The following is a 27,398-nucleotide window of genomic DNA, read 5'->3' as shown; positions in this document are numbered from 1 at the left end:
CCATTTTACAGATAAGGTAACTGAGGCACAAAGAAGTTAAGTGATTTTCCCAAGGTCCCACAGCAGACATCTGGCAGAGTCAGGACTAGAGCCCATGACCTTCTGACTCCCTGGCCTGGGTTCTATCCCCTATACCATCATTTATGAGTATGTGTATAGAGATGCTTACATAAATGTATACATGAATGTATGTATGTTTGTTGGCCAGGATAAATTTGATGGCGATAGATGGAACATATTCCCTAATCTGTCACTGAAATAATAGTTCATTGTTAGCAAAACTGGAGTTATGAACTACTTTAGGACTGTGTATGTCAGCATTAGGAGGGACTACTATGCTGGTGAGGTTACTTTACTGATCATCAGCTTTATTTTTAACTCTCGCATTATCACTTTTAATCACTACCATACATTCTTGGAATTGTAAATTGTCAGTAAAGACTATTGTGAGGACTGGTTGTTTTCATGCAACTATCACACTGACTTCCAGAGGAGTGTGATGTACTTGCATAAGCAAACCAAAAAAGAATGGAGCACTGAACCCAAGTTTTAGGAGATTAGTAAAGAATAGGAACATTGCGTCCATTCATTCAATCATATTTTTTGAGTGCTTACTGAGTGCAGAGCACTGTACTAAGTGCTTGGAAAGTACAATTTGGCAACAAAAGAGAAAATTCCTACCCAACAACAGGCTCACAGTCTAGGAAGAGAGAAAGTTTACCAAAATTGCAAATGCGTGCTTCGTTCTACGGACTAAATGTGTCAGTAAGGTGCTAAGATGTGGGTTGATTAAAGGGTACCACGGTTTGCAGATTCTGGATTTTTTATGGTCAGTATAGTGCATGTGATTGCAAAGGCAAATCATTTTCTCCTATCTTAAAAATCTAATCTGGAAATAGCACATGCAGCAAAAGAAGTCAAATAAACAGCTTCCTTGAAAGGACTGGGTTGACAAAATGTGGCACTTAATATGCAGTGCAAATTAATATTTAAATCTTTAAGACCAAAAACCCTGCTGCTAGAACACATGTGGTTAAAACAAATGCTAATATCTTTGAGAAAAAAATGCTCAAACTAGAAAATCTTCTTGTCTAAAAAAATAAATCTTAACAAATATTACTATAATGGAAAATGTAACATCCTAATATCACTTCCACATATCACTTGCAAATGCACCTTCTTCATGAGTATTTCCAATTTTAAAATTTAGGGACAAATTTAGTTTTAGATGGAATCTGAAACAATAGGCCTATTTCTGGCAAGATGGGTTTTTATCTAACTTTAAATCTCAGTTGAGGTTTGCCTGAATATATTGCTTATATTTTTAATTTCTACAATTTCCATGGAGAACTACTTTGAAAAGTATAAGCTTCTACATCTTTCTGTTTATACCCACTATAATTACACACTTATTCATCTTTTTTTACACTTCAGAGAAAACAAAGAATTTAGAGCATAGCAATTGTATATGTACCACTACCAACCTTTAACAAGCAGAGAAATTTACACAAGTTATGAAACACAAAGAAATAAGGGTGCAGACACATAATGAAACACACTGTGAGAGTCAAAGCGGTGAGTTAGGGAAGACAACACAACGACAACAAATACTACAATAGTAAAAAAAATCACAAGAAATAAGATTAGAAGCCAATAATCTTGTATAAGGAGGATAGGAACTTGTAGACATTGCAAGGCTGTATTTCCAGAATCCAGAAAGCAATGGTGCATGTCTGGCAACCAAAAGTGATCAAAAGAATCACCAGTTATTGTTGATTCCATTACTAATTATTCCATCTAACCTAGTATAAGGTAATTTTAAAGGATTTCCCAAGGGTTATTCTCAGTACAATTCCATCCCAAAACATAGAGTTGAAAATATTATCAAAATATATTACTGTGATATGTCCCTCTCCTAAAGAAAGTCCAGTGGCTGCCCATCCAACTTCTCATCAAACAGAAACTCCTCAACCATTGGCTTTAAAGCATTCAATCACCTTGACCTATCCTACCTCACCACTCTACTACTACAACCCAGATTGCATGCTTCTCTCTTCTAATGCTAACCTTCTCACTGTTCCTCGATATCCTCTATCTCACCACCTACTTCTGGCCCACATTCTACCACTGGCCTGGAAAGTCTTCCCTCCTCGTATCTGACAATGACTCTCTCCTCTTTCAAAGTCTTACTGAAGGCAATCTCCTCCAAGAGGCTTTCCCTAAGCTCTCCTTTCCTCTTGCCCTCCTGCATCACCCTGACTTGCTCCCTTTGTTCTTTCCCCCTTCAGCTCCATAGCATTTATATTCATATATGTAATATATCATGAGTTCGAATCCCAGCTCTGCCACTTGGCTGTGTGACTGTGGGCAAGTCACTTAGCTTCTCTGTGCCTCAGTTCCCTCATCTGTAAAATGGGGAGTAAGACTGTGAGCCCCACGTGGGACAACCTGATTCCCCTATGTCTACCCCAGAGCTTAGAACAGTGCTCGGCACATAGTAAGCGCTTAACAAATACCAACATTATTTATTTATAATGTCTGTCTCCTCCTCTAGACTGTAAGCTCGTTGTATGCAGGGAATGTGTTTATTGTTGTGCTGTACTCTCCCAGATGCTTAGTACAGGGCTCTGCACACAGAAAACTCTCAATAAATGATTGGCTGATTTCATCAGTTTTGTTTTTACAACTTGAGGAATTCTCTGTGTGCTATATTGTGGGATGTTTTCATGAGCCCAGTGTTCTGGATCCATTGGAATTCAACATATTTTAAAGGAAGTGATCCCAAAAATGAAATCAAAGTTGCTTCTTTTCTGATCTTTCTTTCTAGTCATCTTTAAACTCGGATTTGGGATCCTTCATCTAATGATTCAATTATTCAATACCTCGTAGTAGTAATATTATTTGTGAACCTGAGGGAAATGTATTATACTTTGTTTTTGAGGAAGAACAAAGGAAGCAGAAGACACCTTCCCTGCCCACAAGGAGCTTACAATCTATTAATGGTATTTGAGTACTTCCTGTGTGCAGAGCACAGTATTATGTTCTTGAGCACTGGACTTTACTGTACAATCCAAGTACTGTGCCATGCTTCATGAGGGTCTTTGAAAAATACTTGCTGCTGCTGTTCTTGCTAAGAAAATGTGAAAGAAACTGCAAATTTGAAGCATTTCAGCATGGACTTGTGTCAGAACCACTCAAACTTTCTTTTGTTTTACCCAGACATTTAGATGAAAGTATTTGTTGCTCTGAAGTAAATGACAAATTCAACCTCCCTTCCAAGATTATTATAAAACAATTATTTCCCTCAGATGCTAAAGTCACTTTGAAAATATTGCCATATTTAAGTAGTATTTGCATTTTCCATAAGTTTTGAACAACCCATGTCCTCAAGCTAAGTTAAACCCAACAAATTGTGCTACTAGTAGGACTCCTCAATCCTAAAGTCCTTGAATTGGAAGCAGCACTCCTGTTCAGATAAACCAGGGAGAGGAAAGCAAAGACTCTGGTACAAATAGGGGTGGTTAGAGAACCTTCCATGGAAATTCCATTGGTTCAGGCAGACTTCTGCAAAATGTTGCAGAAGAAATCCTACTCCCTACTCCTTTCTACCTAGTCTTTGAGTCCCATGTGGAAAAGGATGGTGTCCAACCTGATTATTGCACTGTGGGCCTGGCATAAAGATGTGATATCACTTGCATCTCAGTGTCTAGTATCGGCAAAGACCATCGGTAGCCACCCTAATTCTGGCAGTGTAGGAATATATTGAACCTAATGTTCATCTGACCCTCCCTTCACCTCCATCAATCAGAAAATAGTAAATAGTGAACTCCGACTTTGGACAGGGAACTCTACTAAACTTTCAAGAAAGTACAATAGATGAAGTAGATGTGATTCCTGCCTTCAAGAATCATATACTCTGGTCAGGCTAAAATACTCTGGTCAGACACTAAAGTAATTTGCAGACAGAAAAAAAGAAAACAGGAATCTGCGCATCATTTAGAGGCGGAGGAGTAGGGAATGTAAAAATGTGTATCTAAGTGGTGTAGGTGGTTATGAATACCCTACAGAAATGGTAGTGGGGTGGGGGTGGGAGTATAACCTGGAGAGACTAGGGGTTAATCAGGTGAGGTCTCTTAAGAAGATGTGGTTTCAGAAGAGCTTTGAAGAGGAGGAAATTGAAGTCTTTTGGATTTGAAGTGCCAGGCCATGGGAGTGGCACGATCAAGAACCAGCCAGTGAAAACAGTGAGCAAGGCACAGTGAGCAGGTTGCTTGGAGAGAAATGAAGAATCTGAGCTGGGCTGGAGTGGGAGAGGAAAGTGGTTAACTAGGAGGAAGAGAGCTCATTTAGTGCTTTAAAGCAGAAATTTATCAGGAGTTTATCTTTGATGTGGAAAAGAATGGATAAACACCAAAGGTTTTGGAGGATGGGGAGAAAGGTAGAATGGCATTAGAAAAGTTGCCCAGATAGCAGAGCAAAATATGGACTGGTGAGAATGGAGGAAAAGGAACAGCGAGGAGATTGATGCAGTAGTCAAACTGGGGCTATATGACAAGTGCCTGGACCAGTGAGGTGACAGTTTGAATGGAGAGGAAGGGGTGGATACTGGAAACGTTGTGCCCCGTACAGTTCAAATAATGAAAAATAGATTATATCTGGATCATACTACTGTTCTTCCTTAATGCTGGCAGATTTCATTTTACTTTGGTTTACTTTGATTCCTTAGAGAAGCAGGGTGGGCTAGAGGAATCTGAAAGCCAGGTAACCTGGGTTCTAATTGTACTCTTCCATGCACTTAGTACAGTGCTCTGTACACAGTAAGCACTCAATAAATATGATTGAATGAATAATCCTGGCCCTGCCACTTGCCTGCTGTGTGACCTTGAAGTCACAACTTCTCTGAGCCTCAATTTTCTCTTCTGCAAAATGGGAATTACATACCTGTTCTTCCTCCCCTTAGACTGTTAACCCCACATGTGACAGGAACTGTGACTCATCTGCATATATTGTATCTATCCCAGCACTTAGTACAGTACTTGGTATATAGTAAGTATTTAATCAATCAATCATCTTTATTGAGTGCTTACCATATGAAGAGCACTGTACTAAGCGCTTGGGAGAGTACAGTATAACAGATACATTCCCTGCCCTCAAGGAATTAAGTCTTTATTAATATTTTTGTTGTTTTTGTGTTTCTCAGTCACCGAAGGAAGCAGCATGGCTTAATGGAAAGATCACAGTATTGGGGATCAGAAACTTGGATTTGTCTTCCACTTTACTTCTCTGTGACCTTGAACAAGCTGCTTAAATTCTCTGTTCCTCAGTCTCCTCTCCTATAAGAGGGGGATAAAATACCAGTTCTCCCTTTTCATAAGACTTTGAGCTCTGTATGTATAAGGACTGAATTGAAACTGATTGTCTTTCATGCACCCCCAGCACATCATCAATGTCATTATTATAATTGTTTCTATTAAGATTTGGAAGAGTAATCAGTGAAAATAAATTTATCAAACCACTTTTTCTACCTTCCTTCCTATAGGTTACTGTTAAAATTGTACTAACTAAAGTCATCTCTACCATGCAATACTCTACAAATCCGCCCAGATAGATTCATAGCTGTACCCTGGTTTCCCCAATTTCCCCAATGCTTCCATAGCCCCTCCCCAGTTCACTGTTGGCAGCAATCATACCACCTGGATACCTATTGTTCTCCATTTATCATTCCACTTAGATGACAAAAATAATTCAAAACCAAAGTTAACTGGGAAAAATGAATCATTAGACTCTCCAGTACAAACATATCAGTGATTTGGAAAGTTTAAGGCCCTAAATAGAGCTATAACCAAGGCAACAGGAAGCACATGCAAGTTAGTTTCTAAATAATTCACCTTTTGAAAAAATATTCTCCTTCACCTTCTGCCCCCGGATTTCAATTCTATTGAATATGCAAGTTGTTTGAATGAGGAAAATTATAGGAAGAGCAGAAAAAAGAGAAAGAACAGAAAAATATAACAAAAGGCTTCGACCCAATTAACCATGGTATTTGTCTTATTGTTGAAGCACACAGATAACCTTCTCCAGCTTACTTCTGCGTCACCCTGACTTGCTCCTTTTGCTCTTCCCCATTCTCAGCCCCACAGTACATATCTGTAATTCATTTGTATTGATGTCTGTCTCCCCACCTCTAGACCGTAAGCTCGTTGTGGGCAGGGAATGTCACTGTTTATTGTTGTGTTGTACTTTCCCAAGTGCTTGGTACAGTGCCCTGAACACAGTAAGTGCTCAATAAATACAGTTAAGTGAATGAATGAATGAGTATGGTTAAGTTTAGTCCTTAGTGGCAGTTGCTCTACAAATTACCTGGCAGAGCAATGAATTTCACTTCTTTGGAAACCTCAGAAGTTTTGTGCACAATCTCAGTTCTCTTGAGCTGTGTAAAACTGTCCTCAGCACTGCCGAGGCACATAGCCCTATCCCACTTTCCCCTCCCTGATTTATCTCTTGTTGTAATGTTTCCTGATTTTTTTTTTTACAGCTCCATGCTGTTGTGTCCCATCAGAACCTCTCGATCAACTATATTTACTGAGCGCTTCCTGTGTACAGAGCACTGTACCAGATGCTTGGGAGAGTAGAATATAACAGATATGTTCCCATCCTGCAATGAGCTCTCTTCTGCTTCCACAGCCTGTGGGCCCTGCCTTCCAGGGCTCCAAGACCAGACTGGGGAGGGAAGGGGGGAGCAGAGCGGGCAGAGGACAGTGAAAGAGAAAGATGTGCAGAAGGAAGAGGGAATCCGAAAAAGGGAGAATATGGAGAAGAGACTCAGATCTTCTCCCTTGCTCTCACCCTTCTTCCTCTCTCTGCACCCCTCCTACCCAAGTCGGACTCCAGGCCCCAGACCTGACAGCCAGGTAAGGCAAGAGCTTTCAATCTGGTTGGGGCCTATTGAACTGGGGGCGAAAGTCAGTAGTAGTGAGCTCCCCTAAAAGACCCACAATTTGGAATTGTAGAACAAATGGGTAAAGGTTGCAAGAAGAGATGAAGAAAAGAGTCGGGAAGAGGATCCAGAGAGAAGACAGGACGGCATGTTCAAAGGGAGACCAAGAACAGCTCAAAATCTTTGAGCTAGAACGGAAGGAGCAGAGTACTTTGTCTGGCCAATCCGTACATTAGAGATGTAAGTTTCAATCACTTCAAGAAGAGGTGATTTCCACCGGGCTGTTGTGAAACCAGGAACCGAAGCACAAAATGTGTGCTGTCACAGTGTCAGTGACAGAACCAGAACTGAACCCCAGTTCCTTTCTCTCCCAGACTAGTGCTATTCCCATTCCTGCTTTGCCAAGCGTTGTTCTGTCAGGTTTCAGCCCAACTTATTTGGAAATGGCAGGATGATCCTTGGAAAACCGCGTTAGCTGTTCAGGTAAACAAACCTCCACTAATGGCTTAGCTAAAACAGGCAAATCATTTCAGTGACAGTGAATTAACTGTCTTCTCTTTTTGTCCTTTCACAAAAGACATTTTAAAACAAATTGGAGATCTTCTGTCACTGGTATGGAACCATCTGTCACCAGTTCTGCTGAATCCACATTTCTCAATTTAAAAACTTGAAATACCTACCTTATTGAGTGTCAAAATTCATAATTCAAAAATTCTTCCTGTCTTACCAACATCATGGCAATTTGTTTTGCAGGGATGATTTAGCTTAAACAATTGGGGCTCCTTTTCTGTCATATTCAATATTCACAGGACTCAGCTTCATTTATGCATTACATTTACCCATCTCATTTTAAATTTTGAATCTCATGAATTTAGTTTTTTTAAAGTCCATGTAAGAACTTTTTTTTAAGAATAAGATAATTGATTCTGGATTTCTCCACTCCATAAATATTTTCTAACAGTTAAAAAAGTTAAATAAAATATAATCTGAGGATAAAAAAAGAATTTCAGACACCATATTGTATGAGTGATGTTGACAAATTGATTTGCATATTTAATTTGAGAGCTTTTAAAACTTATGTTTATGTTTATAAAGAACTTTTAGATTATAAACACTATTTTCATGGTGACAAGTGTAAAGCCATAAAGCAAATATGGATTAGGACAGACATATAAAATCATTGTGAAAATCCAAACTCAAAATAGGAATGAAGAAAATCAATTATAAAAGAAAGAATGAAAGGAAGAGTACATGTTGCATTCAAGTAAAAATTTATAAATGATACCCAGCCAAAAACTTTGGTCATTCTTTGGACTGTCAGCTCACTGTGGGCAGGAATGCAGGTATTTTGTTATATTGTACTCTCTCAAGCGCTTAGTACACTGCTTTGCACACAGTAAGCACTCAATAAATATGAATGAATGAATGGATTATAACCACTTTATGAAGGAATACCTCTACCATCTTTGTTGAAACATCATTTCCAATTCCCATTTCCTCTTTTTAATGGTTAGGACTCAGCAGAGAGTGTACAGAGCCCGGTTATAAGACTAGGATTGTCTCCTTCAGCTGCACAAGTACAGCAGCAGTTTTGCTGAGGTGAAAATGTCAGTGAGGACTCTGTGCTGCCAAGCACATACACGTGGAGCCGGGTTACAGACCGGGAGCAGGAAGATGGATGTGGAGTTGTACATGTGCCAGGCTGGACCAACACAAGGTTCTAACCAACCCTCAAAGGAGGCTGGTGGCTCACAACCAGGTGCAGCCATTATGACATCAGCTGGAATCAGGGAAAGAATTATACACATGCAGAAGTTCCTGTACAGGCAAGCAGCTGGAAGACCCCCACATCTCAGGCCTTACTTGAAGTGAACCCTGCCCTCTGGGAACTGGGTAGGGCTTTTGAACAGGTATGATTTGCCCTTCTGGAGTTCATTCATTTGTATTTATTGAATGCTTACTATGTGCGGAGCACTGTACTAAGCACTTGGAATGTACAATTCGGCAACAGATAGAGATAATCTCTACCTATCAATGGGCTCACAGTCTAGAAATTTTAGGTTCAAGTCTAGTTCAATTCTAGTTCAAGTCTAGGTTCAATTTAAGCCAGACTGAGCTACATCTAGTCTGGGCTACAGGATCTGTCTACATTTAGTATAGTACAGTATTATACTATACTAATAATAAACAGTATACTGTATATATATAGTATAGTATATACTATACTATAGTATTAGTATTAGTAATACATTTAGTATTAGTGACATCTTGGCGTATAGGCAGTAGTCCACAGAGCTCTCCTCTTCCCCTTAAATAAACACCCTTGCAGAACCAGCTGGAACACAGCCCAAGAACTAAGATTGCACCAAGTCACTGTAATGTACGTGCTTTAGAGCAGAACTGCCCAACTTGAAGGCATCCCACCGCTGTCCCTCCACCGACTCCATTCCAGAGTCCTGCTGGGAGGAAATTGTGCCCTTGGACCTGGTGGAAGCTGTGGAGAGAGGGAAGCCAGGTTGGAAACCCAGCCGGGGCCAGAGCAGTCATTCATCAATTTATTCCTGTTTATTTAGTGCTTTCTTTCATTCATTCGATCAGTCGTATTTATTGAGCACTTACTGTGTACAGAGCACTGTACTAAGCACTTGGAAAGTACAATTCAATAAAGAGAGACAATCCCTGCCCTGTGTGCAGAGCACTGTACTAAGCACTTGGGAGAGTATAATATAACAATAATAGATACATTCCTTGCCTACAACAAGCTTACAGTCTAGAAGGGTCAAGGAGTTGAGGTGCCCTACTAACTAAGGAGGGATAAAGGAAGCAAAGTTCAGATTGCAGTATCCTGGGTGGCTGACAAATGGGCCTGGTGGCCAAATTTACAGACGTTTTGTGATATATAACTAATTATAACTGGGCACTTGGCTTTTCAGCGAACTTCCATGGATCAGGAAGATAGGGCTGGAAAATCTCCGGTGCTAAGAAATCCAAAACTTCATAGGAAATAAGTTGGCTTGTAATGTGCTTACCACTAAATCACAAGTGTTGGAGTTAGTAAAGAGAGTCAATCAATCACCTGGGTGTATTAAGCACTTACTGAGTGTAGAGCACTCTATTAAGGATTTGGGATAGTGTCACAGAGTCAGTAGACATGCTCCCTGCCCACAAGGATCTTACAGTCTAGAGAGTGAGATGAGCATTAAAATAAATTAAGGATATGTACATAAGTGCTTTGGAACTGAAGGTGGGGTGAATAAAAGGTACAAATCCAAGTTCAAAAGTGACACAGAAGGGAGAAGGTGTAGAGGAAATGAGGGCTTAGTTGGGGAAGACTTCGTGGAGGAGATGTGATTTTCATCAGGGTTTGAAGGTGGGGAGAATGGTGGTCCTTTGACTATCCATTGACTATGGACCAGAGGCGTGATGGGGGTGAGGGGTCAGCAGAAAGATAGATGAGATGGAGATACAGTGAGTAGATTGGTGTTGGAGTAAGAAGTGTGTGGGCCGGGTTGTAGTAGGAAATTAGTGAGGTAACATAGGAGGGGCAAGATGAATGAGTACTTTAAAACCAATGATAAAGAGTTTTTGTTTGATACGGAGGTGGAAGGGATACCACTATAGGTTTTAGGGTGGGAAATGTGGACTGAACTTTGTTTTAGAAAAATGATCTGGGCAGTAGAGTGAGGTAAGAACTTGAGTAGAGAGAGACAGGAATCAGGGAGATCAGCGAGGAGGCTGATGCAGTAGTCAAGATGAGATCCATGAAAAGTATTTAGATGAGGGAAGAAGCAGTTTTGATGGAGCAGAAAGGATGATTTAAAATGATGTGAAAGTTGAACGGAAAGGATTTGATGACATATTGAATATATGGGTTGAGCATGAGAGATAAGTCGAGGATAATGCCAAGCTCCTGGGCTTGTGAGATAGGGAGGATGGTAGTGCTCTCTACAGTGATGGGAAAGTCATGGGAAGGAGAGGGTTTCGGTGGGAAGGTGAAGAGTCCTGTTTTGGACATGTTAAGTTTGAGTTATCCGCAAGACATCTGAGTAGACATGGCTGGAAGAAATGAGATATTGCAGATGAGAAAGATCAGGGCTGAAGAGGTAGATTTGGGAATCATCTGTATAGAGGTGGTTGGTAGGTGAAGCCTTGGCAAAGAATGAGTTTTCCAAAGGATGGAGATGGAGAATAGAAGAAAACCCAGAACTGAGCCTTGAGAGTGTAGGAGAGGGGGCAGATGAGAATGGCGGGTAGAGTGATTTCAGAGTTGATGAGATTACAGATTGTTCTGTAATCTGTAAATCTGTCAATCTCTTGTTTGGGGGATATCATTTGGAATTAACTAAATCTAGTTTTCAAATATGCAAGATTCAAATTAGAACATTTTTCTTAGCTTTTTCATACTCAGACTCCCAATTGGCTGGATCTCTGTTACCTCCTGACTTTTCTAGGGCTGTTTGTTCAGTTGAATAAACTGCCTGGCAAAATGGATCCACTGCTCTTGATAGCTTTTCTGCAGGGGTTTTCCCCACAGCCCTTTCCTTTAAATGATGAGCAGAGCTGGATGTTTTCTCTTACAGAAATGCAAGTTAAATGAGCTGTTTGCAGACAATAATGAAGCAAAAGTTTGTTGTGTCATTTGTGGGCTGTGCTGAAACTGAACAGTACTTTTCCAGAGGGCCTTAAAATGCTCTAAAGTGATCTAGAAAATGACTTTAATGCTTCTGCTAATGAAGTTTGAGGCTTTCAGAAGAGAACAAACCCAAATTTTAGAGAGCATTTCCAGGCTAATTTAAATAAGGGATGAGGTAATGTTTTCTTACTTTGGTTTCCCCAGGAAAAAGCATATTTCCTTGTGCAAAAATCAGGTGGCCAGGTGCTTGTCCAGTTCCAATCCCCACTGGGTGAGAGTTCGCCAAGCCAACATGGTCAAATCTGGGATCCATATACTCCTTATGCCAAGAGATAAAATGAAGCTTTGTTATATGAACCCTTCCAACTTGGACCCCTTCTCTATGATTGATCCTTTATCTTATTTTAAGAGGGAAGAGGATTAGAGGTGATAAACATTTCCACTAGGCTTGAGAAACAACGTGGCCTAGTGGAAGGTGAACAGGCAATTTACTTCTCTGTGCCTCTAGACTGTAAGTTCATTGTGGGCAGGGAATGTGTCTCTTATATTGTTCAATTGTACTCTCCCACGTGCTTGGTACAGTGCTCTGCACACAGTAAGTGCTCAATAAATGCAATTGACTGACTCAGTTTCCTCTTTGGTAAAATGGGGATTAGATACCTGTTCTCCCTCCTAGTTAGATAGTGAGCCCCATGTGGGATGAGTACTATGTGTGGTCTGGAGAAGCAGCATGGCTTAGTGGAAAGGGCCTGGGCTTGGGAGTCAGAGGTCATGGGTTCTAATCCCGGTCAGCTGTGTGACTTTGGGGAAGTCACTTAACTTCTCTGGGCCTCAGTTCCCTCATCTGTCAAATGGGAATTAAGACTGTGAATCCCACATGGAACAACCTGATTACCTTGTATCTACCCCAGCGCTTAGAACAGTGCATAGCACATAGTAAGCGCTAATAAATACCATTATTATTATTATTATTATCTTGCATCTGTCCCAGTGCTTAATAGAATGCTCGGCACATAGTGCTTAACAAATATAACAATTATTCTACTTTGCTCAAGCTTTGTCTTCAGGGTTGCTAACTGCTTGTAAATTCATGTTTTTGTGCGCACCGTCTGAAAGCACTGGACCAGCTGGGTCCATTGCAACTACTGCTGATAGGACCGGAGCAGTGGCCTGCTTCTGTGGGGTAGATGCCTTAGCTAAATGCCCTCTGGAAAGCAGCCTCTTGAAATATTATCATTATCGTTATTATGATCAGCATTATTATTATAAGGGTAATAATAAGGGAGTTAAGTGACTATATGCCAGACTCTGTGTCTGTGCTGGGATAGGTTTATAGAATGTAAAATGTTTTGAATAATACACCCACACTTATCCTTTCCTGTCACTGCTGAACACTGCTGAGCTGTGGAGGGTTGGATTCAGGAGTTGGTGACAATGGAAAGTAATTTTTGTTTTTGTTTTATCTGTGTGTATTTGGCTTAGGCCCTGTCACTGGTGAAAAACAAGGATTGCAGATGTTGAAAGCTCTGTCTGGAGTAAATTAACTTATTCAAAGCAATACAGTTGTCCATATACCAATTTTTTTTTAATATGAAAAGGATAGGCGTGGAGGTCTGATATATGCTTACTATAGATGAGTCCATAGATTACTGAAGTTGGAAAACTGCTGATATCCAACAAATAAATTCTGAAGTCTGATATCTTACTGTAATATTTGATTTTGCAGATTTTATTCTCAATTGACACATCACACCATGGGTTTCAAAAAGCATCACTTTGTCAGGGTTGGGAGAATCTGGAAGGTGAGAGTGATTAATTACTTGTTTCACTCCAATTAACTCTTTGATCTCAGTCATTTACTTACTATATTTCCCCCTTTTCTTCCACCATCTACTGCCAATTTCCTCTATTCCTCCTCTTGCTCCTTGTAGCATACCTTTCGACTGGTGTTGCAAGAGAAAATATCTTGTTACCAAACTACCCTAATTTTGAAGGGGTATATCAGAAATTCTCTTTTAGGATTGGTATCTTTTTCAATGGTGTTTTTTTTTATTAAGTGCCTACTCTGTGCCCGGCACAGTACTAAATGCTGGGGTAGATACAAGCTAATCAGCTGGATACAGTCCATTTCCTACTTGGAGCTCACAGTATTAAACCCCATTTTACGGTTGAGGTAATTGAGGCACAGAGAGTGAAGTGACTTGCCCAGGTCACACATCAGATAAGTGGCAGAGCTGGGATTAGAACGCAGGTCCTATTGTCTCCCAGGCCCATGATCTATCCACTGTTTATTTATTCATTCATTCAGTCATATTTATTGAGTGCTTACTCTGTGCAGAGCACTGTACTAAGCACTTGGAAAGTACAATTTGGCAACAGAGACGATCTCTACCCAACAGTGGGCTCACAGTCTAGAAGGGGGAGACATCAATACCATCAAATTACCATCCACTAGGCCATTCTGTTTTTCTGTGATTAGTCAGGAGTTATTAGGCCAGGAACAGCTGCATGGATCTTGAATGAAATGGATTTAGAAGGCAGGAAGATTCTTGTTTTCCTCTATTTCTTTGACTTTCTAGTTTGAAAATTTTAGTCTCTAAGTGTGTTACAATCTATTAGAAAGTTATATTGCTGGAAATTCCAAATTATCAAGAAGTAAAGTGTCCTAAGCAATAATACCTTTTCAAGTGCTTCAACAAAAAGTAAAATAGTTCTTCATATTAAATTAATATCAGAATAATAATAATAGTAGCATTAGTTAAGCACTGGCTCGGTGCCAAGCACGGCACTGGTTAGGTACAGTATAAGCAGATCACTTACAATCCCCGTCCTACGTGAGGCTCACAATCTAAGGTGGAGGGAAAATAGATCATTAACCCTCATCTCAATCAATTGTATTGATTGAGTGCTTACTGGGGGCAGAGTACTATACTAAGCACTTGGGAGAGAACAATGTAACGGAGTTGGTAGAAATGTTCTATTTTACAGGTGAGAAAACTGAGGCACAGAGAAGTTAAATGTCTTACCCAACATCTCCCAGCAGGTAAATGGCAGAGTTGGGATAGAAGCTGAGTCTGCCAACTCCCAACCCTGTGCTCTTTGTACTGAGCCTTACAGCTTCTCAGTGGAAGACCTTATACTTATTTATGTAACTTAGTGAGTGGGACTGCCTTTTGTGTCATGCTGTATCCTTGCTGCTTGTGACTGGGATAAAACAGCCAGAGGACAGCAGTTAGCCAATGGCCTGGCCCAGAATTTTGCCCTCCGAGCAAAGCCAGCTGTCTCCTCCCACCAAAAAGTCCTTTTCTACTCTCAAAAGATTTCTTTGGATAAAACAAATCTCCTCTCTCAATCTAGGATGCAGTCTTCAAAACAGCATGGCCTAGTGGAAAGAGTACAGGTCTGGGAGTCAGGGGAACTGGGTTCTAATCCCATTTCTGACACTTGCCTGCTTTGTGACCTTGGGTAAGTCAATTAACTTCTCTGTGCCACAGTTACCTCATCTGTAAAATGGGCACTCATCAACACCTGATCTCCTGCCTACTTAGACTGTGAGTCCGATGAAGGATGTACCTATCCCAGTGCTTAGTACAGTGCCTAACACATATTTACAAATACCACAGTTATTAGAAGCTAAAGATAAATAGAAATCCACAAGACTGTACCTTAAGTGGATGGACTGGCACTGGTATAGTAGAATTTCCTCTTTGATAAATTATTTACACAGGATTTAAGAATACATTTAGTAGCTAGGGCCATTGATAGATTAATTTGTGTGTGTTTCAGAGAGTACTTAATGATGCTAGGATGAGTCTGGGCAGTAATTTAAATGATGTAAATGATGTAGGCTTGTGGAGTCAATAATTAGTAGCACAATATGAAAGAAATAATTTTTAAATGATTCTGTAATGAGAGAGCATGTTTAGTTTTATGGTATTTTCTCATAATTAACAATATCCAGTCAATCAGGGCTTCTATTTTTTCAAACCCTGAAATGAACCGTTCCAGTCGTTAGTGAAAATGAGCAGCATCGTTTCAAGGAGGAAGTGGTTTCAGATTATCATATTTATTTTTTTATAAATGATTATAACAGTCACCTGATATTATTCTTATGGGATTTTGGATACTCTCTAAGATTAGATATTTAAGAACTCCATTTAAGCTAGAGGGAAAAAATAATCAATTGTCTTTGAATTTTGTAATGTAATTGCATCGCACCAGTATTTAAAAGCAGTATAAGTAGGATAAAAACGGCACACAGAAGCCCTTAAGAGCTCCTTCCCACCTACCTTATTATCTGAGAAAACAGTTCAACCTGAAAAACCAAATCTGTAGTTGGGGCCCAGGATTTATGGATGTTACTAATGATATTAGCTTACCAAGGGGACCCAAGCATTTCTGCTGTAGGGAGAGTTCCACTGGTAGTGAATTGGGGTGCTGGTGACTGTCAGTCCCATCCTACCTCTCACAATTTACCTCTGCACTGCTCCTAGAAACAGTGTAGAAATATCTCCAGAACCATCAGTGAAGGAAGGACTTTGAGGAGAGGGGTGGAGCAGAGGTGCTCCCAGGACAAGGGATCAACTTGGGTTACCCTTTCTCTCATGGGCTTCTCTGCATTACAGGGGCTCCTGCCCTAACTCTAAGAATGTGTAGCCGTTAGAGTCCTGTTTCAAATGCTTTATATAAAGAGTACAATCTTGGAGTAATCTGTTTTTCTGACCTACTCATTATTTATCCATCCTCATACTTTCCTTCCACTCTTTAAAATTCTTGCCTTCCTGCAGAAAAAAAGCTGAATTTCACACTGGGCCTGGTCCTCTGCTCTGAGAACGGAGGTGCTTAATGAATACAGGGGGACACACACACACACTCACTCACTCACTCTAGGCCCTGAATGTTGCAGAACAGCATTATCTGGATTTGTTTGGGGTTTTTTACCAATTCTCATTCTCTTCAAATACCAGCTTCTTAAAAATAGTTCTATGCGGTGCTTCCTTAAAATTGCCTTAGATGAGTGCTTTTTAAAAATTTATCCTAAGATCTGAAATGTGCTGTTGAAAGGAAAGCATTATTTCAGAATATCACTTTATCTGAAGAAGTGTAGCAACTCTGGTTTAAAATGTTGGTTAGCAAAAAGCATGGCGAGAAAGAATCAGGAGTTATTTATTGCTATTGTTTTAATGAGATGTACATCCCCTTGATTCTTTTTATTGCTATTTTTTTTGTCTGTCCGTCTCCCCCGATTAGAATGTAAGCCCGTCAAATGGGCAGTGACTGTCTCTATCTGTTGCCGATTTGTACATTCCAAGCGCTTAGTACAGTGCTCTGCACATAGTAAGCGCTCAATAAATACTATTGAATGAATGAATGAATGACTGGCAAGACATGAAACTAATCACTAAATTCCTTCCCATATAAGGCTCTCCTCAATTCTCTATAGACCACTCTTATAGTCCAGCTAGCCCTTCCACTACCAGCCCAGAATTATTTTGTTCACCTCACATCTGCTCAAATAGTTGTTCAAAACTGATTACTTGGGGTTAGTTTATTTCTTCCCAAATTAATGGTCTGCAACAAGAACATACCTCTCTGAATAAGCTCCTTCCTTTACCCGCTCAGGAGACAGGCTGGCCAGTCTGACTGGGGGCTTTGGTGTCGGGATGCCATGCTTGTGTGGGAACTGGGCTTCCTCTCACTGATTTAGGTGTGGGGAAGGGGAGGAGAGAGAGAGGGAGAATTAAGGTATATGTATGTGTGTCTGATCAGGATACTTCAAGTGGGAGGAACCCCCAGCCCTCACTCTTGTTGCTGCAACTCTCTTGACCAGAAAAACGTGGTCCTTGGCCCCACCTAGAGATTTAGGCATTTGGCCTTGCCTGGGTGGCAGGTAAGGGTGAGGGGAATCACTTATCTACCTGCCACCCCCAACGCTTTAAATACTCACCTCAGAAGGCCTCACCTTGCCACCCACTCCTCTACCTTCCTAGTGCCCTCTTCCTTTGCATTATCTCAATAGAATTTTTTTTACTCTTATTCCTGTATAAAATTGGAGGTAAATGTTTTTCTTTAGCATTCAACTTTGCATGCAGACCATTCTGACAAAGAGGCTTGCTATTATTTGGTAGAATATTATAGCTAAAGTATATATAGCTGACTTTCCAAATCTCAATTGACACAACCCTCTGCTTCTCAGGATTTGTGGACCTATTCTTTACAGGATGGACATAGCCTCTCTCTCCTCTTTTCCCTCTATACGGCTTCCCAGAGAAAGCAGTTTTGACTTGAAAGTAGGCAGTTTTGGGGTAGAAAGCCTTTGTTCATCCTGCAAGTCCTTCAGACAAGAGGAAAATAAGTAGAGAGTATTGTGAGGCAGAACCAATCATGCTTTTGAGCTGTCCTCAGATTTAAAAGAACACTCAGAGAAATAATAATGATGGTATTTGTTAAGTGCTTACTATATGGCAAGCACTGTTCTAAGCACTGGGATAGATACAAGGTAAGCAGGTTGTCTCATGTGGGGCTCAGTCTTAATCCCCGTTTTATAGATCAGGTAACTAAGGCACAGAGAAGTTAAGTGACTTGCCTAAAGTCACACAGCTGATAAGTGGCGGAGCCGGGATTAGAACCCACTACCTCTGACTCCCAAGCCCACGTTCTTGCCACTAAGCCACGATGCCCAGAAAAACTAGGAAAATAAGGTTGCAAGCTGGAAGCCCCCCACTCAAATAAACAAGGAAAAACACTAACCAGTGCTATTTATTGAACTCTCGCTGTAAGCAGAGCATTGTACTTGGTTCTTGGGAAACTATAAAACAAAAGTACTGGTAGATGTGATCCCTACCCACAAGAGTTGACAGTCTACTATTAAGCCCTTAATGTGTCCTGAGCATGGGGTAGATGCAAGATAATCAGATCGGATACAGCACTTGCCCTACATAGGCTCACAGTCTCAGAGCATGAGTCTTGAAACCCAGATTCTAGACTTGGATTTGCCATAGGCCTGCTGTGTGACCCTGGGCAAGTCTCTTAACCTCTCTGTGGCTCTGTTTCTTCCTCTATAAAATAGGGAAAAGATACCTGCTCATCCTCTCAGTTTGAATGGGCAAGGGCTGTAAATTATCCAATTATTTTTTACCTACCCCAGCATTTAGCACTGTACTTTGACACTTACTAAGAGATTGATAAATGCCATAATTACTATACAGTTAGAAAGAGGCAGAAAAGCAAAGATCTGCACAAAGATAAGAGATAGACCATTAAGAACAACAGAATATCAGTGCTGATTCATATCGGTGGCCCAACCAGTCAGTATTCTGTTTTCAGCAGTAGCAACAGAATCAGTCAGTCATATTTATTGAGTACTCGCAGTGTGCAGAGGACTGTAGTAAGTGCTTGGGAGAATACAATATGATATGAAAGACACATTCCTGCACACAATGAACTTACGGTCTAGAAGGGGAGACGAACATTACCATAATTAAAATTACAGATATGCCCATAAGTGCTGTGGGGCTGGGAGGGAAGATGAATAAAGGGAGCAAGTCAGGGGGATGCAGAAGGGAGTGGGGAAAAAAGGAAAAGAGGGCTTTGTAAGGGAGGAGATGTGCCTTCAGTAAGATGGAAGAAGCAGCAGGGTGTAGTGGATATAGCACAGGACTGAGAGTGAGAAGGTCATGAGTTCTAATCCCGACTCTGCCGCTTGTCTGCATGTGACCTTGGGCAAGTCACTTCTCTGTGCCTCAGTTAGCTCATCTGTAAAATGGGGATTGAGACTGTGAGCCCACATGGGACAGGGACTGTGTCCAACCCAATTTGCTTGTATCCACTCCAGAGCTTAGTATAGTGTCTGGCACATAATTAGCTCTTAATAATAATAATTATTATTATGGTATTTGTTAAGTGCTTACTATGTGCCAAGCACTGTTCTAAGCATTGGGGTAGATACAAGGTAATCAGGTTATCTCACATGGGGCTCACAGTCTCAATCCCCATTTTACAGATGAGGAAACTGAGGTCCAGAGAAGTTAAGTGAGTTCCCAAGGTCACACACCTGACAAGTGGCAGAGCCAGGCTTAGAGCCCACGACCTCTGTCATTATTATCATTTATAATAATACATAATATAATAATAATAAGGCTTTGAAGGGTGGGGAGAGTAATCGTCCATCAGATATGAAGAGGGAGGGTGTTCCAGACCAGAGGAAGGACAGGGGCAAGAGGTTGGCAGTGAGAGAGAAAAGATTAAGGTACAGTGAGCAGGTTGGCATTAGAGTAGCCAAGTGTGAGGTCTGGGTTGTAGAAGGAGAGCAGTGAGGCAAGGTAAGAAGGGACAAGGCAATTGAGTGCTTTAAAGCCGCGGGTAAGGGGTTTCTGTTTGATATGGAAGTGGATGGGCAACCACCGGAGGTTCTTGAGGAGTGGAGAGACTGTAAGCTTGTTGTGGTCAAGGAATGTGTCTATTATATTGTATGCTCCCAAGCTCTTAGTACAGTGCTCTGCACAGAGGCAGTGCTCAATAAATACGATTGAATGAATTTAAAATGGCCTGAATATTTTTACAGAAAAACGATCGGGCAGCAGAGTGAAGTATGGACTAGAATGGGGAGAGACAGGAGGCATGAAGGTCAACAAGGAGGCTGAAATGGTAATCAAGGCAGGATAGGATAAATCCTTAGATTAAGGTGGTAACAGTTTGGATGGAGAGGAAAGGACAGATTTTAGCGATGTTGTGAAGGACATTTGGTGGAAACAAGGTGATGGTATACTTCCTTACTTCCATTTTCATATTTAGGGATGAGTTATCTAAGTATTTCCACAGGATCTTTCACTCTCGGAGAGTTCTTCCCAAATTCAAAGTACCTTACTAGAAGCTTCTCCTAACTCCAGAAGGAGTGCCCCAGACTCTGTCCAAGAATATATAAGATATTTTTCAGCTGCTGAAAAATGATCTCTTGATTACTTTCAATTCAGTGAAAATTAAAGAATTTAGGTTTTAGTGAGCATTCTCAAAAGGTATTGAAATTATTCACTGAAATACTTTTCTGGCATCCTTTGTCCTAGTTTCTAGATGCTGAGTTATTAATCGATAAATATAATGGGTTATTTACTGAGCATTTACTGCATGCAGAGCACTCTAGTAAGTGCTTGGGAGAGTACAATATAACAGATACATTCCCTGCCCACAAAGAACTTACTATTTGAGCATTGTCTTCACCCAGCTGTGAGCCCATTATGGGCAAGGATGGTCTCTCTTTATTACTGTATTGTACTTTCTAAGCACTTAGTACAGTACTCTGCACACAGTAAGCACTCAATAAATACATGAATGAATCCTATACAGAAGACATGTTCTAGTGTTGTAAGCTTAGGGCCAAAATCAGTCAAAAGGTCAGTAACACTCCAAATATTTTACACATGATTTGCTATTCAAACTACCAAAATTCATATTTAACTTGCATTTGTAGCATTATTACATAAAATGGATCCAAAGAATTTACTGATTTATTTGGGACAACATCCTATAAAAATGCAATTTCAGAGCTTAAGGATTCCAGAAAGCCCAACACCTGAGATGCCTGCACTGTTCTTGTCTGCTGGCTACATTTTCTGCACTGGTGATCCTTAATAATACTGAATGAAAATAATTGTGGTATTTGTTAAGTGCTTACTATGTGCCATGCACTGTACTAAGCTCTGGGGTAGATACAAACAGATTGGATTGGACACAGTCCCTGTTCCAGTGGGGCTCACAGTCTCAATCTCCACTTTACAGATGAGGTAAGTGAGGCCCAGAGAAGTGAAGCAACTTGCCCAAGGTCCCACAGCAGACAAGTTGTGAAGCTGGGAATAGAACTCACAGTCTTCTGACTCCCATGCCTGTGCTCTATCCACTACGCCATCACTGGGTTTTAACCTGTATGTTTAAAGGGAGATGCCAGTACCAGATGTGTTGGGTGAGCTATTGAACTATCATTCTAATATTGTTTGACTGTAATTGTTAAACACAGTTCTCTCTTGAAGAGGGAAAAAGGAGTTAGCCTCTTGACACACTGAAGTAGCATTTTCACTTTCTACTAAAATGTTTCTGCCAACTCACTTATTGTGGATGCAAATCCTGAGAAGCTTAAACTCTACTGCAGATGGTACAGTTGGGAAACCAGTACTGACAGCATGTGACACACAGCATGATGTAGGGTTGAACTCATTTCTCCTCTTAGATTGTGAACCCACCAAATTGTAAACCCACCAATGGACAGGGACCATGTCTAATTCTCACCTGTGGATTCTCTCACAGCCATTACAAAATACAGTACTCTGCATACAGTAAGCACTTAATAATTGCAGTGAGTACTACTGTGAGCTCATCACTGGACAGGGATTGTCTCTATCTGTTGCCAAATTGTACATTCTAAGTGCTTAGTACAGTGCTCTGCACATAGTAAGTGCTCAATAAATACTATTGAATATTGAATGAATGCTACTTTGAAAGCAGCAGCACTGCTACAATTTGGGGAAGGAGCATGGCCTATTGGAAAGAAGCCTCATGGTCTAGTGGATAGAGCATGGGCCTGCGAGTCTGAAGGACATGACTTCTAATCCAGCCTCTGCCAAGTGCCTGCTGTGTGACTTTAGGCAAGTTGCTTAACTTCTCTGTGCCTCAGTTACCTCATCTGTAATACTGTGATTAAGACTGTGGACCCCATGTGGGACATAGACTGCATCAAATCTGATTAGCTTGTATCTCCACCAGCTCTTAATACAGTACCTGGCACATAGTAACACAACAGAAATCATTAAAAAAAAAGATCACAGGCCTGGGAGTCAGAGGTTCTGGGTTCTAATTCCAGCTCTGTCACTTGTCTGCTGTGTGACTGTGGACTAGTCACTAAACTTTTCTGGGCCTCAGTTCTCATCTGAAAAGTGGGAATTTAAATCATCCTCCCTCCAGCTTGGATTGTGAGCCACAAGTGGAACAGGGACTGTATTCAACCTGATTATCTTGTATCTACTCCAGTGCTCAATACAGTGCCTGGCACATAGTAAGGATTTAACTAGTACTGCTGGAAAATAAAATAGTAATGTAGATGAGATGTTGCAAGTTCTGGATTGAAATATTTCTTTCCATTTAAATTTTTTCAGGAGCGGCCTCAATCTCTCTTTTACTTTCATGTCTGCACTGGCTTAATTTAAATCAGTTTTCTTCAATAATGGTCTGCAGGGTTCTTGCACAAACACAGAAAAATCAGTGGGCTTATCAGCATAAACAATAATTACTAAACTGAAAGCAGATTCCTCCATATTTGAGCCATTCTTCCAAGCATGAAAGGTCAGAACTTACCCATCAATGGCATTTGTTTATGGTTTTAGCCTCTTATTATATATCCAGCACTGTTCTAAGTACTGGGATAGATACAAGATAGTCAGTTTGGACACAGTCCCTGTCTCACATGGAGCTCACAGTTTAAATATAAGGGAAAGCAATGTTTGAATCCTCACTTTACAGTGGAGAAAAATGAGGCACAAAGAAGTCAAGTGACTTGCCCAAGGTCACACAGCAGGAGACTGTTTTAGAACCCACATCCTCTGACTTCTAGACCTGTACTTTTTCAGTCAATTACTCAACAGATATTCATTAAGTATCTAAAGTCTACCCAACACTGCACGGGCATATCCCAGGATGTTTCCATAGTACATTCCTCCACAATATGGCTTGTATCAATCCCTCTGGAATATAAGTTTGTTGTGGACAGGGAATATGTCTGTTTATTGTTGCATTGTACTCTTCCAAGTGCTTAGTACAGAGCTCTGCACACGGTAAGCACTCAACAAATACGATTGAATTGAATGAATGAACAGTAAGTGCTCAATAAATACAATTGACTGTATCATGACTGCTGTATCACAGAGTATGTTTTACTATAGACTTTTGTGCAATTGGGTTCCATTTCAGAACCAGTCAAACTCTAAAGTTAAAATAACACTGTACCCATCAATCAGTAGTATTGAGTGCATACCATGTGCAGAGCACTGAACTAAGCACTTGGGAGACTACAGTAGACTACAACTCTACAGTAGAGTTGGTAGATAAGTCCTCTGCCCACAATGAGCATACAGTCTAGAGGCGCTCTCTGGCATTCCCAACTCTCATCCAGGTCCCTCTACTATTCCTCTGGACTTTTCTGGTCCTCACATACCCCTCTAACCACCCAGAATTTTTTTTTCTGTAAACTCAGGTGTCTCTTGCTGAAACCATGTGCCACTGCCACTAGGAGTAAAGCTGGAAACTGTTGTAGAGTCCTTCTGGGAGCTCCCTGCCATTTGGAAAGCCATTAGAATCTATGCCTGAGTCCTCTTTGCCCCAAGCTGTGACGAGCCAGTTCTGTTTAGGCTGGCTACATCCCCTCTTGCTTCTGCCTGGCCAGCTCTCACCTTCCCTGCTTGTGCTGCCTTCCCTCATCCAGCTGCCTGGGTCTGTTCTCTACAGTAGTGGAGTGGCCAGCTCCATTGCCATGGAAACCAAGTGGTTTCGGACCAGCGGCATTGGCGGCTGCCGATGGAGAGTCTCTACGGGGGAGGGCGGGGGAAGAAGGGATTGGGGAGGAGGAGATAGCAGCCAGCTGCAGCAGAGATTGGAGTTCCTGGGGAACCTGTTGGTCTAGTAATAGCCCCACCACCTCCAAGCAGAGGTTAGAATCTGGGTGCAGTCACCGTGACTAGAGCGATGCTTGAGAAAAATTGGAACTGGGAGCACAAAGCAGAGGATGTTACAGCCAGCAGAATGGAGAGAGGGGAGACAGCTGGGAAACCAAGCTAACACCCCCACTTCTTGGGACTAGGAGGTGGGGTGGAACCCAGGTATCTGGCCCTCCAGAGGGTCTCAGTCGGGACATTGCCAATTCACACTTTTGGACAAAGCCAGCTCAGGGAATGAATAAGGCCCCAGATGCTCATTAGCTAAGCAAAAATAGAGTAAGGGGCTGGAGAGAGATAGGAGAAGAGGTACTGAGTTCAGGGTATGCGGGTGGTAGAGAGAAAACTGCTTGGAACAGAAAAGAGAGGGAAAAGAGAGATGCTGGGGAAGAGGAGGGGAGGAGAAAATTGATTTACCAGCTGGGATTGGTTGTAATTTTAGGGATAAGGTTTATGGATCCTGGCACACATCAGCAATTAGTGTGTGATGCATCACCGGATTTTGCGTGTCGTAGGGTGGATGTGACTAGGACTATACCTGTACTAAGTACTTGATGGATAAGTACTTAGAGAAGTACTAGAAGTACTTAGATAAGTACTTAGAGAAGCAGCGTGGCTCAGTGGAAAGAGCACGGGCTTTGGAGTCAGAGGTCATGGGTTCAAATCCCTGCTCAGCCATTTGTCAGCTGTGTGACTTTGGGCAAGTCACTTTACTTCTCGGTGCCTCAGTTCCCTCATCTGTAAAATGGGGATGAAGACTGTGAGCCCCACGTGGGACAACCTGATTCCCCAGTGTCTACCCCAGTGCTTAGAACAGTGCTCGGCAAATAGTAAGAGCTTTACAAATACCAACATTATTATTATTATTATTTCAAGTCCTGTTGGGCAACGATTATCTCTATTTGTTGCTGAATTGTACTTTCCAAGCGCTTAGTACAGTGCTCTGCACACAGTAAACGCTCAATAAATACTATTAAATGAATGAAAAGTACTATAAAGCTTCCCTTCAGGTAATGTTCCAAATGAATAGGTAATTTCTTTAAAGTTAAGAAAGACGAGGCCTTCCCTCCCATAGATGGAACCTCTGGGCATGCAAATAAGAATAGAACTGTGAAGACTAGACCCATAAAGGAACCCATTATTTCTGCTCCCAAATTTTTTGGTATACATTAACACCTCGAAGACTTTTGCAAGACTGTCATTTTAACAGAAAAGCACATGACTCATAGATCACATTAAAATACTGCAGGGAGTTGTATGAAACTTTAATTCTTTCAAAACCCTGATGAACTATTTAATGAATCTACTTATTTCTCTCCTTGTGGTGGGCATCATTAAATATCTGAAGAAACTAAAATATGGAAAGGTGAAGATGGTAATGGAATTTGTTGTGGGGAAAGCCGAAAGCTTGCAACACTCAGCTCCTCTAAATGGTGACTCTTGCTAATATATGCAGTGTTTTAAAAGACACTGGAGGGTTCTTAGAAGGAAGACTTTTGTTCCTTCACCAGGCAATGAATTAACTTATCCAATGTTAGGCAGCAAGCTGGAAAATTCACTGGAATCAGGAATTAAATCTCTGAGCCCTCTCTGAGTTCTCAAATCATGTCCTCAAACCATTAAGTCAGGGGTCAGCTCCTTCTGGTTCGCGAGCTACGTCTGACTGTTCTTGGTACCAAAATTGGCTCTCAAGCCAAGATAGAGCGAGACATTTCAAATTGTTCTCAAGTGGGCATTGGGGGTTACAGGAAGCTGACCCCAAAGGGAAGTCCTGGAATCCTGCAGGCTACCCCCAGATAGCTTGGCTCCCTGGCAGGAGGGAAGGGCTGATCCCTGGGAACCACCCCTACCTTCAGCTGGCAAAGACTCCAAACAGGCAGAAAGTTACCTTTTGCTTTTCCACTTCCTCCTCCTCCTCCTCTGTGGGGCCCTAGGGTACAGAAGACTTCTCTGAAAATGCTAACACCCTGACCTTGACCCACTCTCTGCCCCTCGCTTCAGGGCAGAGCTACAAGAGGAGCCACCAGTAGTGAGGGCTCAGAGAGACCAAGTGAACAGCGAGGTGGCTTGGAGGGGTTCTTGGGTCACCTGATCCTGAGGCCAGGGACCCTCTAATATGGAGGCCACGGGCTGCCCTCATTTTGGGGATTGACCCTCCACCTGGAGCTGACACCCTGGAATTCCAAAGACTCTGCACAAGCTCAGGATTGGGAAGGTGTCAGGGAGAGAGCAGGAGGGGGATGGGAGATTGCTCTCAACTGGCCATCAGAGAGCACTGTGAAAACCAAACTCCAGCTCAGTTCCCCAGTCCCCAAAGTCAGGAGAGGCATCCTAAGAACAGCACAACCTTTAGGTGAACCAAATGATGATGTAGGGCACTATTTCTTTAGAAGAACTTCACTTATTTAGTACAACTTGCTATTTCAGTAGCCTGCAACTGTTGCTGGGGTCCACATCCTTCCTTGTGCCCAGCTCTTGCCCAACTCCTAAAACCAGGGCTGAAGTTGGGCTCTGATCCCCACGCTTCCACACCACTCACCACCCATCTCCTAGGGCCTCAGCTCCCTCTGCCTCCTGCCAGTCTGTCTGACATCATTGCTCCTTCCCTTTGTTGCCCTTCTCGTGCCATTTAATTCCTTTCCCTTCTAGAAGCCTTGGTAAAGATAATTTAAAAACAAATAAACTTTGTGGCAGAGACTTCATCAGCTGGGGAAAGGAGGGATCAGAAGACAAATATGGCCACTGCACATGTGCAGTGTTCAGGGAAGCAAATGAGTCTCAGTGCATGCCTGGTGGACATATTGAGTGGATCAGAAGGGGCCCTGCCCCCCACCACATGCCATGCCTGAGTACCATCTCTTGTGGCCTCCTCTCAGGAGGTGTAGTATTATCTTCCTAATGTCCTAATTCCAAAAAGCATGTGAATTGGAAATTCTTAGTTTAAAACTCTTCATTTTAGTTGTCTTAACTCTCAAAAAGTCCTTTTTTATGGAATTGGTTAAGCACTTACTATGTGCTGAGCACTGAGCACTAAGTACGGGGTAGATACAAGCTAGGCAGGTTGGACACAATCCATGTCCCACATGGGGTTCACAGTCTTAATCCCCATTTTCCAAATGAAGTTACTGAGGCACAG

General features: G+C 41.6%; 1 long non-coding RNA gene across 1 annotated transcript in view; it reads left to right on the top strand.

Annotated features, from left to right (window-relative positions):
• Positions 1 to 8,753: 8,753 nt before the first annotated feature.
• Positions 8,754 to 27,398, top strand: part of LOC120638403 — a 37,875-nt gene continuing 19,230 nt past the window's right edge. The window contains exons 1-2 of the long non-coding RNA XR_005660053.1: positions 8,754 to 8,847; positions 13,297 to 13,372. This is a non-coding gene — a long non-coding RNA (uncharacterized LOC120638403). The remainder of the gene's footprint in view (positions 8,848 to 13,296; positions 13,373 to 27,398) is intronic.

This window comes from Ornithorhynchus anatinus, chromosome 1, assembly GCF_004115215.2.
Source record: "Ornithorhynchus anatinus isolate Pmale09 chromosome 1, mOrnAna1.pri.v4, whole genome shotgun sequence".
Lineage (NCBI taxonomy): Eukaryota > Metazoa > Chordata > Mammalia > Monotremata > Ornithorhynchidae > Ornithorhynchus > Ornithorhynchus anatinus.
Note: the sequence above shows the minus strand (reverse complement) of the source record. Positions and strands in the feature narration are given on the sequence as shown.